This window comes from Schistocerca gregaria, chromosome 1, assembly GCF_023897955.1.
Source record: "Schistocerca gregaria isolate iqSchGreg1 chromosome 1, iqSchGreg1.2, whole genome shotgun sequence".
Classification (NCBI taxonomy): Eukaryota; Metazoa; Arthropoda; class Insecta; order Orthoptera; family Acrididae; genus Schistocerca; species Schistocerca gregaria.
Window position 1 is genome coordinate 728,227,096 of NC_064920.1, and position 17,290 is coordinate 728,244,385.

Sequence of the window (17,290 nt, forward strand, 5' to 3'; positions counted from 1 at the left end):
CCTTTGATGTGACAGGTAATGTTAGTGACCGGACTGGAGTAGGTGGTGGTAGGAGGATGTATGGGACAGGTCTTTAAAGTTAAGAGATTAATAAAAGAGATTCAGATCCAGTCATTTAATTGCCATTTCTCAGTGTATTACAGAGATTGTGGAGTAAGTGCTGGAAATTCTTGAATTGTTACTATTGAGCTTTGTCATTTTCTCAGGATTAATATTTTTCATATGAGGACAAGAGAACGTAGCATAACAATACACTCCTTAGTAAAGCTTCTTTAATAAATTCCACTTTAAAGTGATAATCACATTGTAACAAAACATAGTTATAAGAAAAATGCTTTTCACAGAATCATAAATAAAGACAGAATAAATGGAGAGAATTTACAGACAAATAGTGGCAAAAATTTTTGAAGCAGAAATTGTTGACAAAAAATTTAATCCCTTCTTACATATACCCATGTGGTACTTTAAGTCCCATTTCCTCCTCTGACAGGCCCAAGGGTTAAATTGTAAAAGAAAAAAGTAGAAGACATATCTAAGTTCAATTTAGACAGATAACTAGGAGCAATTTATCAAGAAGAAATAACTCAGTAGAAATAAGGAGACTATACTTAATTGAGAATTAAGAACATGGACTGTGCTTTAAAATTCATGAGCATGTCACAAAATATTTAAAAATTATATTCATATTTCTAAAAAATAAAAATCTCTGTGAATAAAGCAAAAACTTCTGGTGCACAATTAAAAAGAAATTAAATAAATATAATAACAAAAATTATATTCACTAGATTCTTCCCAGTATTAGCATAAAGCATCAGAACTAAAATTTGATGTAAAAACCTCATGTCTTGTATATTATGAGGAAAACACAGGAAATGATATTAAAAAAAACAGCTTCAACATAACAAATTCTAAAGAGACAAAATCATTATATACAGTGTGTTTCACAAGATTTTGATGATTTCGAATTTGAATGGCACACAAACTAATCACGAAACAAAATTGAGCATTATACATAGTGTACAACATTTAGTTATGAAATACTACATTGGACAGATGATTACCCATTGCAGCTACACAATATTAGAGATGTTTTGTCCAGTTTTTGATCACATCTTTCTTAACAGCTGGAAAAATTCTGGAAATTTCTCGATGAATCTGATCTTTTAATTCTGCCACTCAGAGTACACTCTCACCTTCAAAAAACCCTGTAGCTAAAAGTCTGGCATGGTGAAATCACATGGGTCAGTCAGTCATTTGACTCATGTGCATTTGGACAGTTTTTTGAGGGCCAGTTGACTTTCAGTTTGCTTTTCTGGCAGTTGTACAGAATTTTTTCACCCAATTGAATATTGCTTCACAAGCAGGATTTGAATGTTGTAGCTGAATCTTGAAATGGTTATGAAAGGCACGTTACATGCGCATGACATATTTGCTGTAGTGAAAATAACAGTCCCCACCAATGCACAATGCTACTTCAACCAGTACAACATGATTACTGACTGCATATGGGATCAAACTTGACATTCAACAGTACTAATTGATAGTGACACTGCCACTGTGGTTGAAAAGCTGTAGTAACAATAGGTAGCTTATGCTATTTGTTGAGGACACCAGGCACACTCTATATATCAATTGTCTTGAGATCCAAGTTGTTGCCTTATAATATTAGCAGGCAAGCTTTTACTAAAAAAGGGAGGGGCTGACACTTTTCCTTTTACACTTGCACTGCTAGCCATAGAAATAGCTACACCACAAGGATATTAAATAAGAAAAATGTTGCTTATTGTACATATACAGTACATTAGAAAGAGTATGTGAATAAATACATAGCTGATCTGCAGCTGTGCATGGTGGAAACTTCAGTATACAGAGCTGGTAGTCACAGTGGCTCTAACTCGATGGCATTGAGTGAAACTGGACTTGGATGGCAGATATTGGGTTGAAACTTTATACCACTTCAACTCTTTGTAAACTCTGTGTCAAAGTTCAGTAGCTGGTAATTGGTGGTCTACAAGTTGCTCAGCAACTCATGACCAGATGTTTTCAATGGTGAGAGACCTGAAGAATTTGATGAACAGAGCTAAAGTTGAATACCCAATATACTGAGATCAGAACAGCACATACAACATGTTGTCTTGTGTTAACTGTCAAAAGAGAACATGATGGAGACGTTGAAGATAGGGCTCAGACATTGAGCTTATCAAATCAGACATGTAATGGTTGCTGTTCAATTAACAAGCTCTATGAACCACTTGTGATCGTACTGTATACCCAATAGCACTTCATAACATTACACAATATGCTGGAACCATGTGACAATGACGGATTCAATCTAACAATTTTTATTTCCCTCAGAGCCTGCACATACAGATACATCCACTGTGATTCACTACACAGAACTGGCACGTATCTGAAAATATGATGTGGCACCACCCCTGTATTCATCATTGTCAGTTATCAGATGTACCAATGTCAGTTCACCTCTCACTGCTGCTGAGTCAAGGAAAGCAACAAAAATGGTTGCTATGCAGACAGTCAATATTGCTCCAGACACTTTTTCCAAGTGTGCATGACAATCGTATGATTGTGATCAATGTGAGCAGCAATACTGTCGGACAATAAACTGCAGCATCAATAGGCCATATTAGTCAAGACATTAGTCTAACATTATTCTCATGACTGCAATCTGTGCATGTGGCAGCCAAAAATTGCACTTTTCTTTTTGTTTACTAATGATGGCCTCTAACAGTGGTGAAAAAATGTCAGTTGTTGGAGTCAGCAACTTTTAGAAAGTGACAACAACTTTAGTGTCAGATCTGAGAGTTGGCAGGACATAGACACTGAAGGAAATGAAAATATGCAGTATAGCAACAAATGCTACAACATGAATTTATGCTTGTTAAGTTATGCTTGTTACATCAGCTTACAATTACTTTTTGTTTACTAGCAGGAGTGTTATAAATGCACCACTAGTACAGAATGGTGTGATCAGTTACTTTGTCTTATGCAGGTGGCTCTGTGCAACACAAAAACAACTGCTGACCAAATGAACTTATTTATTTATGACTATGTAGCTTCACACCTAAATTCAGCAGAAGTTATAGGGGTTTTAACTGGCAAGACATAAAACTGCATCCCAGTGTTTTCATGGAGTGATTTAGGCAAATCACAGAAAATGGGATGTGGATCTGAACCATCAGCCTTCCGAATGCGAGTGCAGTGTGCTAACAATAGTGTCAATTTGCTTGGTTTCAAAGTACAGTTGATTATGGAACATCTGAGATATATGTTCAGCTTTGTATGCCACCAAGGGGCATTACATTTGATAAATCTCTCTTGCTCTGAAAATAATATATTGGATGGAGAAAGTTTTTTCCTTCAAAGCAATACTAGATTTGGCATAATTTTTTATTTATTTTTATTCTTTGTTCTGTAAAAATGTTTTAGTTATATGCAGGACTTAACTGTTTATACTGGAAAGGACACAATCATTTTTAATTTTGATTCATAAATTAAAATCAACACAGGTAGGTCTCATCAGTGAGCAGGAGACATGGTACGACAGCAGCAACCTGCAGTAGGAGAAAGTACCCTTTGAGGCATAGGTACTTGCGTTCAAAATACTCACTTGGAGGAGTAATGGTATCTGTTGCTAACAATAAAAGTTATTTTTAGTTGAACTATGGTTCAAACAACCATGTGCCATCAATTTATGCATTCATTCATTCATCCATTCGTATATTATGTTCCGTAAATCCAGTCATGGAGAAAAGCCTTCAGGGACTTTGAATGAGTCAAGTCATACATTATCTGGCAAAAGCAATCTCTACTTACTAGTTCTATTAGGACTAGCAAAGGAAGAAGGAAGATTAGGGTTTAACTTAAGCCAACAGTGAGGTCATTAGGGACAGAAGCTCAGATTGTGGAATGGCTCTGCCATTCCAAATGAACCGTCTTGGCATTCACCTGACGCAATTTATAGAAATCATGGGAAACCTAAATCTGGATGGCTGGACAGGTACTTGAACTGTTGTCCATTAGACTATGAGTCCAGTGCCATACCACTCACCACAAGGCTCAGTTTATGACTAGTGCTAATCTACTGTTACCAATAATTGTGGGAATTATTTCTAGGTTACTTTGTATGTGCATGTTAGAAGAAAAACAATTACTTTGAAACAAAGGCATTGTCCCTGCTTTTATACTATCCAGCTGCTGTTTTTACCCAATACTTGAAGCAAAGTATTTATGTAACTTCACACAGGCCGCTATCAGCTGTCTCTATCCTGGAAAAGTAAATACCTGTTTGATGAAAACTTTATAGAGTTATACAAAATTTACGAAGTCTAAATAATGTGATAAACTGTGGGAGTGGCCGGCACCATATTCTTTTACTTTTGGTTTGACTAAATGGGGATTTTAAATTTCTTGCCTGATATCCACTAGCAACCTGTTATGGCTTTTTGCATTGGAGTACAACACTTCATTCTAAGCCGTAGAGGGAGTGTGAAGTTTATATGAAAATTATGCTTGCTTCTAGTATTGTGATAGTGAATAGCAGAGTTTATCCACTTGTTTTCAATGACAAATACTTTTCAAGAGTATATATATTGACGTATAAGTATAAAAACCTGTAGTCCCTGCAGCTGTTTGGTTATCAACTTTACACAATAGTCGTATTGAATGATTCTGTAGAATAAACAATCTTTTTTGTTATAATTCTGTAGTAATATCTGAAAACACATCGTGGCACTAGGCTGCTGGCACGCTACGCTTAAAATATTCCACCAGTGGCACATACACAGGTCGGCTGCCAGAGACCGCCTTCAGTGGTCTGCTAATTTTGCAGCCCAATTATCCTGAAACCTATGGCACACCCAATTCCAGTGGCTTTGTGTGGTCAAGTGAAATCAGAACTGAACAGCCTGGTGTCATTGTGGGTCATATGGCCCATTACATTGAGTGAGTAGTCCACACTCCATGCAACTGGGGGGGGGGGATTCTGGTCAGCTTCGCCTCTGTGGTGACTTTTAAATGGAGTTAATGCTGAATCTATCATTGACACCCAACCTTTGCCTTTGCCGAGTTATTCACTAAATTTCCAAAATTGATTTACCTGAAGCCTGTTTACAGTTTCCATTTATGAGGGTTCTAAATGGCTCCTAGTGAGTAACAAGTCCTTCGGGTTGTACCAATATCAGTGCCTCCTGTTTAGCGCAACTAACATCCCGGCAATTTTTAGCATTTTTTGGAACAATTGAAAACGTCCATTCAAGGTCCATCAACTGTCTCAATGACATCATAATGATAGTTGCATGTAACTCATACACCTTGTTCACAGTCTTACATTCTGCAGGGTTGAAATGAAACTTGGCCAAGTAACACTATTTTCAGCCATCCATTGTGTATTTTGGTTTTCTCAGGGAAGTGTTAAGCCTGTATGTCATCATGTTGCTGCTGCCACAACTCTGCTTCACCCTACAAATACCAAAGAACTCCAAGCATTTTTTAGGTACATTTGCTTACTGTCATAAATTTTTCCTGGGCGTGGCCACTTTGGCTGATTCCTTCCACAAGTTGCTCCATAAGAACGTTCCTTTTCTGTGGATGCCGGCCTGCAAGCACACGTTCATGCTTTTGAAATCTGAATTACGTTCTACTGCTTGCTAGGCTACTTTTCCATCCTGGCCACAACCTGGTTTTGGCTACGGATGCCTCTCAGTGTGGACTTGGGGCCATTCTCGGACATCTGTGTGAGGATATTTCCAAATACCTTACAGCTTAGGCATCAAAAACACTCAACACTGCTCAGTAGTCAAATTGGAAAAGGAAGCACTTGATTCTGTCTGTGCCCTCAAAAAGTTTCCTGTGTTATTGCATGGGTCTAAATTCCACCTCATTACTGACCACAAGCCCTTGGTTTCGTTGTTTAATCATTCTGCTTCATTGCCTGACAAAGCAATACATCGCCTACAGGTTTGGGCCTTTTTTCTGTATTGCTACAACTATGAAATACATTTTCGACCTACTGCACAACTCACTAAAGCTAAGCATTGTGCCAGCTTCCAACAGGTTTGGATCCTACTTTTGACCAGGATGAACTCCTTTGTTTTCACTTAGATGTTGAGTCGCAATTTACAGTGAATGGGTTTCCTATTACAGCCTCCCAGATCTCATTTGCTGTTACTGCTGATATGGTTTTGCCTCAAGTTGTTCACCTCAGTCAGCATGGGTGGCCTGACAGGATTCAGGGCACAGCTTCTGATCCTTTGCATGACTATTTTGCCCTCTGTCACCACCTATCAGTATTTGATGGTGTAATTCTCTTAGCTACAGATGGGTCGTGATCACGGCCTAGCCACTCTGCAGTGGAATGTGTTACAGCTCGTACGTCAGGAACACTGGGGGTTCTCGGTTACCAAGTTATTGGCCCATCAGCTTGTGTTTCACCACGGCATTGATGGTGACATTTTGTTGCGGGCTACTATTAGTGTGCTACCTAATGGGTGGCACAGTGGGTGCTGCTCTCTCTGTGACCCACACTGCAGCATCCATGGAAATGTGTCCTGTTAATTTTGTGGGAGCCGTCCTACATTCTTCCTGGTTGTCAATGCTTTGTCTAAATTTGCATATCTTATCCATTGTACTTCAATGTCAGCTGTGTCTGTGATTCAGGCCCCCTCCAAATTTTTTTCTATTGCAGGATTTTCTTATATGCTTGTGGCAGATAATGGTCCACAGTTTGTATCTCAGACTCTGTATGATTTCTGTACCTTGTGATTGCTCCTCCTTTTCACCACCAATCTAATGGCAAGGCGGAATGTCTCATCTCCATGTTCAAAGTTCAAATTAAGAAGTATGTCACAGACTCCTCCTTGGACAATACCTTGACATGCTTCTTGAGTCCTTACAGGTTTACAGCGGTGGGGGATTGGAGCCCGGCCAAGATGTTCTATGGTCATCAGCCAAGCACCCCACTGTATCTGCTCATGCTGCTTGATGAACGCCCATCAGTGCCCTCATCGCAGGGCCCTGGCTCTGCGCTCTGCGCTCTGGGCTCAAGGGCTCAGCCTCTCACTAATATAAATTGCCAACAGAGTATTTCTTCTTGTTAGATTCCAGCATAATTGTGTTCATTAGCTCATACAGCGCTTTCTCTTTGCAGAAGCCAAACTGTGTTGTTAAAAGGTTATCTCAGAAATATGGTTAAATATTCAGTTGTGAAGCTACCTTTTCAAAAAAAAAAAAAAAAAATTAAGAGCATGGAAGGAGGGAGATGGGTTTAAATTAGATGTCAGTTGCTTTATCCACTTTTATAAATGGTTGTTACTGTCACATACTTCAGTCTTTCAGGAAATACACCTCAATCTATTGATTATCTGTGAAGTTAATCAAGGATGACGACCAAATCTTCACAAATTTTAATGTTTTAGCTGAAATAGCATTGTAGCCAGAAGAGTTAGTAGTCCAGTCAAAGAAGGAAAAATAGGGGGAAAAATCGTGTAGTCACAAATTTTTGCACAGTGCTAGGGTAGAGGGTCCTGAATAACATACTAATAATCCTGACCATTGGGCTGTGTGGGTTGAAGAGGGGGGGGGGGGGTAATTTAAAGCTCACTTTTTTACGTTTTTCTTGACTAACTCAAAAGCCATGGCTCCTATCAAAAATGTTTCCCAGTACAAAATTAAACTACATTCAATTTCCTACACAAATGTCCTATTCATTTTTTCTCTAGGGCTATTAGGTTCTACTTCACAGGAAATGGAAAATAGCAAATTATTAAAAATATTGTTTTAACAGTATAAAATTAATTTTTATCTTTAAATGAAGTGTGTTAAAGACAGATGTTAAGTATATGTACCACATGTAAGTGCAGTAGAGCCATATTAATGGATAAATTGTGTGCCGGGGTTGTAAGAGGGTGAAGGGGAAGATGTGTAGGGTAGAAGCATGAGGGGAAGGTAGGTTGCTTGATTGTGCTCACACTCTTCCATCCTTCATAGGTCTACAAGCTGAAGATCGAGCAGGTAAGCCCCCAAGCCCCCACCCTATCTACTCCATTGTGTCACAAGAAGCAACTCTACAGGGTGTCTCATAAAGATATGCTGATTCTCCACAGCACACCTAATGAGTCAATGGTGACGCAGTGTGCAGACATGTCGAGGGATGTTTATTTCACAAAAAATGCATTAACATTACATGGAATATGGATATATACTCATAACACTTACACAAGTAAGGACAGAATCTGCATAAATCTCTGCTCACTATTGTACACTGCTAGAGGTGAAATTGCTTCTTAGTCGTCCTGTATGGTAACTATAATATTTGTATGTCAAAGGCAACTTCCCCTCATGACATTTATCAGCACAGTCCCTTTCCCACCAACATTACATAAGTCACTGACAACATTGCACTTGCAGATTACATACTTCTCAGCCATTGTTTACAGGACTGTATTTTACATAAAAGCTCACTAAACACCTGAAAAAATTGTTCATTTAATAAACTGAAAATAACTCCACAATATAAATATGAGCTCAGTGAAGTTGTTTTGTCTGCTCATATAAGAGAACTGGACACAAAATGCTCAGAACGTGTAATCTGTCTGTAAATTGAATATCATGCAGGGGTCATAGTGGCATCCCGGAAGAATATCACGGCTATCATACAGGATGACTTAAGAAGCAATTTCCCCTCAAGCAGCATAGAACAGTGCACGGAGATTTATGTAGATTCTGTCCATATGTGATTCTTGAGTTAGTGTTATTAGTAACCTCATATCTCCATTCCACGTAGTGCTGACACATTTTGTGGAAAATAAATGTCCCCAGAGTTGCCTTTGTGCTGCATCACCAGTGGTTCATAAGTGCATATACACAAACCAGTGAGGTTTACCTTCCTTCTGCTGCTACCTCACTCATGCCCCCTTCAGCCTGTTACACATTTTATCCCATAATATGGTTCTGCTGCAGTCAGAGATGATACACACATTTAATATTGTTTTTAACAACTTCATTTAAAGTTAAACATTAATTTAATACCATTAAAACAATACTTTCAATAATATGCAATTTTTCCACGCCCCTACAATGTGGAAACTGTTAGTCCGGGGGTAGGGGGGGAGGTGGGGGGGGGGGGGGAAGGAGAGAGAGAGAGAGAGAGAGAGAGAGAGAGAGAGAGAGAGAGAGAGAGAGAGAGAGAGAGAGGGAATGAATAGGATTTTTTTGGTAGTAAATTTAATGTAGTCTAATTTTGTATTTGGAAACATATTTGCTAGAAGGAGCAGTTTTCAAAAAATGGTTCAAATGGCTCTAAGCACTATGGGACTTAACATCGCAGGCCATCAGTACCCTACACTTAGAACTACTTAAACCTAACTAACCTAAGGACATCACACACATCCATGCCCGAGGCAGGATTCGAACCTGTGACTGTAGCAGCAGCACGGCTCTGGACTGAAGCGCCTAGAACCGCTCGGCCACAGTGGCCGGCTTAGCAGTTTTTAAGTTGTTTGAAAAGAACATAAAAAAATTACCTTTAAATGCCCCTCCCCCATGTCAGTGCTCATTTCTCACTGCTCAGGATGTTTTTGTATTGATATGATAAGTTCATTTTTCTTATTTAATTAGCTCCTTTTTTTTTAATGGAAAACTTCAAATGTATTATCATGTTACTTTTTGTACTGTCCAGGTTACTATTCCTTGTTTCTCCACTGAAAGTTACAACTGTGTCTGTAGTTATTTAGCAGCTCTGTCTTTCAGAAGCATTTACCTGAAGAAGGCCTGGGATTGGACAGACAGTGCTGTGGCTTCACTGAATGCTTCTGGAAATTAGTCATCCAAAGCAACCTCTTACTGGAAGCATCCACATGTAGATCATGCCATGTGTGGGTGTGATGATATGAGGAGCATTGCATCAGTCACACCTGTATGTGACTGGCTCTCTGTTCAGTGATTCCAAAGCTCGACATTTATGATTGTAATGAAAAGATATATGAATAATTTTCATATAGACTTTGATCAAACAATGGAAAATCCAGGATGGAATGTAGTAACAATATTATGAAAAAGAAAGTTGTTACTCACCATCAGTCACACATGTATGTGACTGGATCTCTGTTCAGTGATTCCAAAGCTCTGGATTTATGATTGTAATTGAAAGATATATGAATAATTTTCATATAGACTTGATCAAACAATGGAAAATTCAGGATGCAATGTAACAATATTATGAAAAGGTATTTGCTACTCACCATATAACTGAGTCGCAGATAGGCACAACAAAAAGAATGTCACAAATAAAGCTTTTGGCCAGTAAGGCCTTCATCAAAAATCAATGACTGACACACACACACACACACACACACACACACACACACACACACATGCAAATGCAACTCACACACGACTGCAGTTTCAGGCAACTGAAACCACACTGCAGTCTCAGGCAACTGAAACGACACTGCATTATGTGTGTGTGTGTGTGTGTGTGTGTGTGTGTGTGTGTGTGTGTGTGTGTATGTGTGTATGTGTGTGTCATCTCGTTTTTGACGTAGGCCTTACTGGCTGAAACCTTTTTTTGTGCAGTCTTTTTGTTGAGCCTGTCTGCGACTCGGCGTCTCATATACGTAGACTTTGCTTCTTTGTATTGGACTCATTATGAAGTACAGTATTCTGGTTTTCATCAAGCTCTCATCATTATAAAGCAAGAATTTGTTATTACCATCTTCTTCAGCCAGACAGATAGAAAATTATTGTATCAGCAACTCCTACAAATTATCCGATGATCTATACTCAAGGACTGAAAATTATCATCATTTGTATGTAAAATATGAACTGTTATTTTAAATTGGTTTATTTTTTTCAAATATAGATAATTGGTGCCCTGCCTATTATCGTGTAGGGTCCCTGCAAACATGCAGAAATGCTGCAACATGACATGGCACGGACTCAGCTAATGTCTGAAATAGTGCTGGAGGGAACTGACGCCATGAATCCTGCAGGGCTGTCCATAAATCCATAAGAATACGATGAAGCGGAGATCTATTCTGAACGGCATGTTGCGAGGTGTCCCAGATATCTTCAGTAATGTTCATGTTTGGGGAGTTCGGTGGCTAGCAGAAGTGTTTAAACTCATAAGAGAGTTCCTGGAGCCACTCTGTAGCAATTCTAGACTTACAGTGTGTCGCATTGTCCTGCTGGAATTTCCCAAGATCGTCGGAATGCACAATGGACATGAATCGATGCATGTTATCAGACAGGCTTCTTATGTATCTGTCACCTGTCAGAGTCACATCTAGATGTGTCAGGGGTGCCATATCACTCCAACTATGCACACTTCACACCATTACAGAGCCTCTACCAGCTTGAACAGTTTCCTGCTGACATGTAGGGTCCATGGATTCATGAGGTTCTCTCCATACCTGTACACATCCCTCTGAATGATACAATTTGAAATGAGACTCGTCTGACCAGGTGACATGTTTCCAGGCATCAGCGGTCCAATCAAAGGTACATGAGCGGGCCTTTGGCTCTGAAAGCCTATATCAATGATGTTTCGCTGAATGGTTCACACACTGACACTTATTGATGGCCCAGCACTGAAATCTGCGGCAATTTGAGGAAGGGTTGCACTTGTGTCATGCTGAATGATTCTCTTCAGTCATCATTGGTCCCGTTCCTGCAGGATCTTTGTACGACTGCAGCGATGTCAAAGATTTGATGTTTTACCGAATTCCTGATATTCACAATACACTCATGAAATGGTTGTATGGGAAAATCTCCACTTCATCGCTACGTTGGAGATGTTGTGTTCCATCACTTGTGCGCCGACTATAACACCATGTTCAAACTCACTTAAATCTTGATAACCTGCCATTGTAGCAGCAGTAACTGATCTAACAACTGCACCAGACACTTATCTTTTATAGGCATAGCCAATCACAGCACCATCTTCTGACTGTTTACATATCTCTGTATTTCAATATGCATGCTTATACCAGTTTCTTTGGCACTTCAGTATAATTGTAGGCAGGTACATGTTAAGCTTACACTGGAGGTAAACAGCAATTACTTCTTATCAAACAAGAAGCTGGAGCATTCTCAAAGTAGCAACTACTTTGCTAATTATTCTATGATGATTTGACACGAGCAAGCACAAATAATCTAGAACAATTTATTGAGGTAATTATTAATGCAGTTTCTTACTGTTATTTCTCTATGTTTATGTGTAATTTATTATTTTCACATCCTCATAGATTCCCTTTTGTGATAGGATCTGTAAAATATCACAAACGAATAAAGTTACAAAACTACGTTTTTACAGTTCACTACATTATTTAATGTACAAAGCATTAACAGCCTTTTCAGATTGTTCACAATATGTGCTGTCCATTAAGTCAACTGTGTGTCTTCTTCAGGAGCCTACTGATGTTTTTGCAATGGCTCACCAATATATGTGTGACTCACTAGAAAAGTGCGGGTGCCAAGGGGGTAGGGATGTAACGTCATCGTAGATGAATCATGGAGGATGATGACATCCAATGCTCTCCTCAGAGAAATGGTCCACTACATTCACATGAGCAATGAAGGAGAAGCACAGCTGCAAGCTGTGACCTAGCCTGTATGTAGAATGTTCACACCCAGTTCAAGTGTCCAGATTCTAGTTCCTCATCTGTGTTAACTTGGAGTCATTTATCCACAGACGATGATGCCTTAGTACCATCCATGCTGGTTCCCATGCCTTGCTAAGTTGAAATTCAATGTCTCCATTAATCAGGTCATAACTTATGCATATTTCTATTGCTTTTTCACTGAATGGAGTCCCATTATGTGGAGGCAGGTCAGAGTATCATTGTCTCTCCATAGTTCATGGTACGTTCCATGTCAAGATAGTGTTCAGCAAAAGCAGACTTTTCTGGCTGACTCCGCTGTGCGATATGCCTGGCCAATGTACAATTTCCCACACAGATAGCGGGTTTAATATATCCCTGGTCTTCTTAGACCTAGGTTGTCTTTAACAGAACCCATCATCGTTTACACTTTCATTGGAGGGTGGAATACTCATTTTATTTTATGTTTCTTTAACTGCCTGCTGATCTTAAAGGACATACCACAAACATAGGGTAGAAAAACCAGCCTTGTAGGGTTTTCTGTTTCTTCAAGCTGTCTTTGAGCTTTAATGCATGCAGGATGAAATGCATTTTGAATCTGTTTATCAGAGTACCCACTTTGTACAAACACAGAGTGAAGATGGCTAAGATCTTCTGATAGGCTCCCTGGATATGAGATAACTTTAGCCCTTTGAACAAAAATCTATAACACGTCACTGCATTGAGATGGGTGATGGCAGCTCATAGTTCATAGATATAGGTCAGTGCGAGTTGGTTTCCAGAAGACACTGTCTTCTTTACTGTGGACCAAAATATCTGAGAAAGAGACATCTCCATTTTCTCCACTTCCACGAAGCAAGTGCTCAGTTAGAGTGGATTAAGGTGTTCCAGAAATGCAGGAAGCATTGCTGCCCCATGTGGCCTTACTACAAAGGTGTTGTCCACATATCTCCAGAATCATTTAGGTTTTGAAACACTGACTAACATGCTTTTTCCTCGAAGTCTTCCATATAAAGGTTAGCTGCTATGGGTGAGAAATGGCTACCCATAGCAACAAAATATTGTTCATTAAATAAAAAGTAAGTCAAGGAAAGCACATGTCTGAATAGATGTAAGATGTCCTTCTCCAGCTTAGATCCTACAAACTGTAATGAATCCACCAACTCTGTGTCCGCTGGTTTGAGACACAAAGTCATCAGTGGCTGTACAAAATCTTCTGAGTTTTGAATATGATGTTCACATTTTCCTACCAAAGGGCTCAGAGCAAAAGCCAGATGTTTTGTTACAAAATAAGTTCGGGACACAGCATGAACTACAAAGAGACAAACATCTTTTCACACACCTCTATGTACTGGGACTCTGTCATTAGAGAAGCAGTCAAAATATGTACAACTAATGGCCTGTTTAACAGGGACATGAGATTTCAACTTAGCATGGCGTGCAAAACAGCATTGGCAGTATTAAGGCATCATTGGCTGGAGAAAAACAAATACGAGTCAACACAGACATGATATTGGAGCCCAGACACTTAGACTAAGTACTAACACACTGCCCACATGTGCAGTGGGCCATGATTAGAGGTTGTACTTTCTCTGTGCCATGTATGTGTAGACAGTGCCTTGTTTTTCTGGCAGGGGTCACTGCATGTTGTCATCATCCTTGATTCATGTACGATGGTGTGACAGTCCTAACCCTTGGTGCCTGCACTTTTCATAGCAAGCCAGTGAGCCACTGCAGCAACAAGTCTGTAAACGCCTGAAGATGATGAGCACCTGTCTCATTGAAATACTGTGCAGCTTTCACCACATTATCTGATGTGACACATGCGAACCACTGAAGCTGTTCACAAAATTTTGACTCTTAGTTGCTGTGTCACTTCACCAGCCTCCTGCCTAGTGTTATATTATAGTATACCTAATTGGTCACCTCTTTAAGGGGAAACTTGCTACTACACACATTAAGAAATAGGAAAACTCAGTTTATACTATGGTTAGAATTAATTTTCAGTCAATTAAAGCATGTTCTTGTTCAACTGTCTGACAGGTATTCAGAAAAAAAGTAAAATTTCAACTGCCTTATAGTCATTTTGAGAAAAGTAGGTTTGTTTGCTCTGTGCCTGTATTTCAGGTTCAACTGAAATTTTGTAAATTTTTAATATCTACAGTTTTACATGCTGTGGATGTATAGTCCTATTGGAATACTTTGGCTATGTATCAGTTGCCTTCAAAGAAGCTTGTGGTAGGGTTTTGTGTGATTGGTATGATGTAACCATGCTGTAACTGATGGAAAACAAAGAGATTGTAATGACACTTTGCATTGTGGAAGCAACTAAGGCCAGTCCCTCTGCATAACAGGCAGTTAGAAATAAAAAGAGACAGAAATCTTGGGAGATCTGGGTTGAACGAAGACAAGACAAACCTCAAAGACAGATTCGCTCATTCCTGCCGCATTCGAGATTCCTCCACAGGCCATACTTTACACGGGCTAGAGGATAGTGCTGTTCGTCAGCCTTACAGAACTGCCACAACCACTTTTGTGACTGTGGACGCTAGAAATTGATTCCAGTTCTCTACTATGAAAGAAGTTCCTCAACCACCAGTATCCTTCCTTCACTCCTCATCCAAAAACTGCCAGCACTCATTCTAGAAAAATAAAATTAAGTGTGTTGGTAGTGTCACTGATGATCAAACACCTACTCAGTTAACCTAAAACTGTAGACTACTCAACCCTATAAAACTGAAATGAACCCTATTTATTGTATTCAAGCTGTAACATTGTATCTAAGAGGTAATTTTTCAAGAATTAAAATTTCTCTCAAAATTTAGATATATCTTTAATTTTAGCATCAGTCATGGCAAGTGTGTTGCAATGTACAACAAACATTATTACTGCACTGTATTTGACAGAATAGAGATGTTATAATAAAATATTGTCTCTTAAAATATTTAAATTTGGGTTCAGATGCAAGGTGCCAGGCAGACAAGTTGCCAAAATATTGAGTCATGTTATCAAGAACATTAGGGTGGGGAAGCCTACTCAGGCTCAGTTATGCATTTTATACATTTATTGGCTGTTGAAATTTGATAGTGGTGGTGCAAGTACACCACAGAAACGGAATACAAGACTAGATTGTGTAGTGATTGTACCCTGTGAGTTATCAACACAATATAAATCAGGCTTTGTTTGTAGTGCCTAATTAAAGACACATGTAGATCTGTACAGAATGGTTAGATACAACATAACATACAGAAAAGAAAAGAAGTACACAAAAACATTTGGCAGAAATGCTGTTTCTTTAACTGTTGTATGAAAACCCTTAAATTGGTGTAAGTAATGACTCATTTGTATGGGGCAGAAGTTAAGGTTTGAAGCTGGTTCTACAAAAGCCCACCAAGAATATTATGCAAAGTTAATCATTCTGATTTTAGTATTTCATTAATTAACATATTATTTTGGTAAAAATATACATTTTTGGAATCAGAAAATTTATGGTTGGAAGAAAATAATTCTGAAATTCTCATTACATTTTAAAAGTCAAACATTCTAGAATATGATTATTTTGAATTGGAATAACTACTGAATTACAAAATTCTTGGAAAAAGTAAAATGTTGGTTTGAAAGGGGAAAATGCGGGCTTTCAAGGAAAGTATATCAGTCCTGAAACTAACAATTTTGAAGTACACTTGATGAATCATAAGTTCCTAATATTTCTTTATATAACATGGTTCTGCATGAACTAATTAACATATTGTCTTCAGCAGGCTGTAAACTAGATATACAATAAAATTTAGAAACATACCGCTGGAATAAGGACTTAGATAATTCATATGTAATTCTGAATCTTTCTGTGATTTACAGATAATTCATAATAGACATGTCACTTAATATAAACACTTTTACTAATTACAAAACAGACCGATTGATGATATCTCAATGAAGGCATGGATAAATGTATCACCCACTTCATCACATGCAAGTGTCATGTCAGTACATAAACACTCACCACTTATATGTTATCATCTGTGTCACATATTACAGTACAGAACCTGTTAGCTATTACTTTATTACAAATTCTATGTCATTCACCAGCCATGGCTGGACAGACAGTGACAAGTTTACAATAATATTACTACTATAAAATAAGTTCAGTATGATACTAAAGAGGTCACTATAAAACATGAAGTTAAGAACTAGATTACTGTTTACCTTACACTAATAAGACAATAATATTAGAACACAGCGTACTAAAATATGAGAGCTACTGCTGTTATCTTTGGCAGTGAGCTGCAACTCAGGTAGACATTGTTCCATCACCAGAGAAGTATTCTTCAGTACTGTACAAATGTTGCTCTATTAATATACACAAAAATTTAGTTCTAAATTGTTTGATTGGTAATGACTGAATATCCTTAGATAAATCATTAAATATTTTTAGGGCCACCATTGGGAAGTTGGTCTGCATCTTAGTTAATAAACATCTTGGCATGTCTATACTGTGTTTGTAGTGAGTTCGGTGTTGAGGAACTTCATTTCTCTTTCAGTAGATCTCAATTACTTAGTTACTTGTTTCATGGATCATTTTGCATGATGGATCATAATGATGTGGAATGAGTCATTTTACATTCACATTGCAAATTAACTTCTCTTTCTGTGAACAAGGCAACTAAAAATATATT

General features: G+C 38.4%; 1 protein-coding gene across 2 annotated transcripts in view; it reads left to right on the forward strand.

Annotated features, from left to right (window-relative positions):
* LOC126266870 (trypsin-1-like) overlaps positions 1–17,290 on the forward strand; it is a 173,300-nt gene that overhangs the window by 78,493 nt on the left and 77,517 nt on the right. The window lies entirely within an intron of this gene.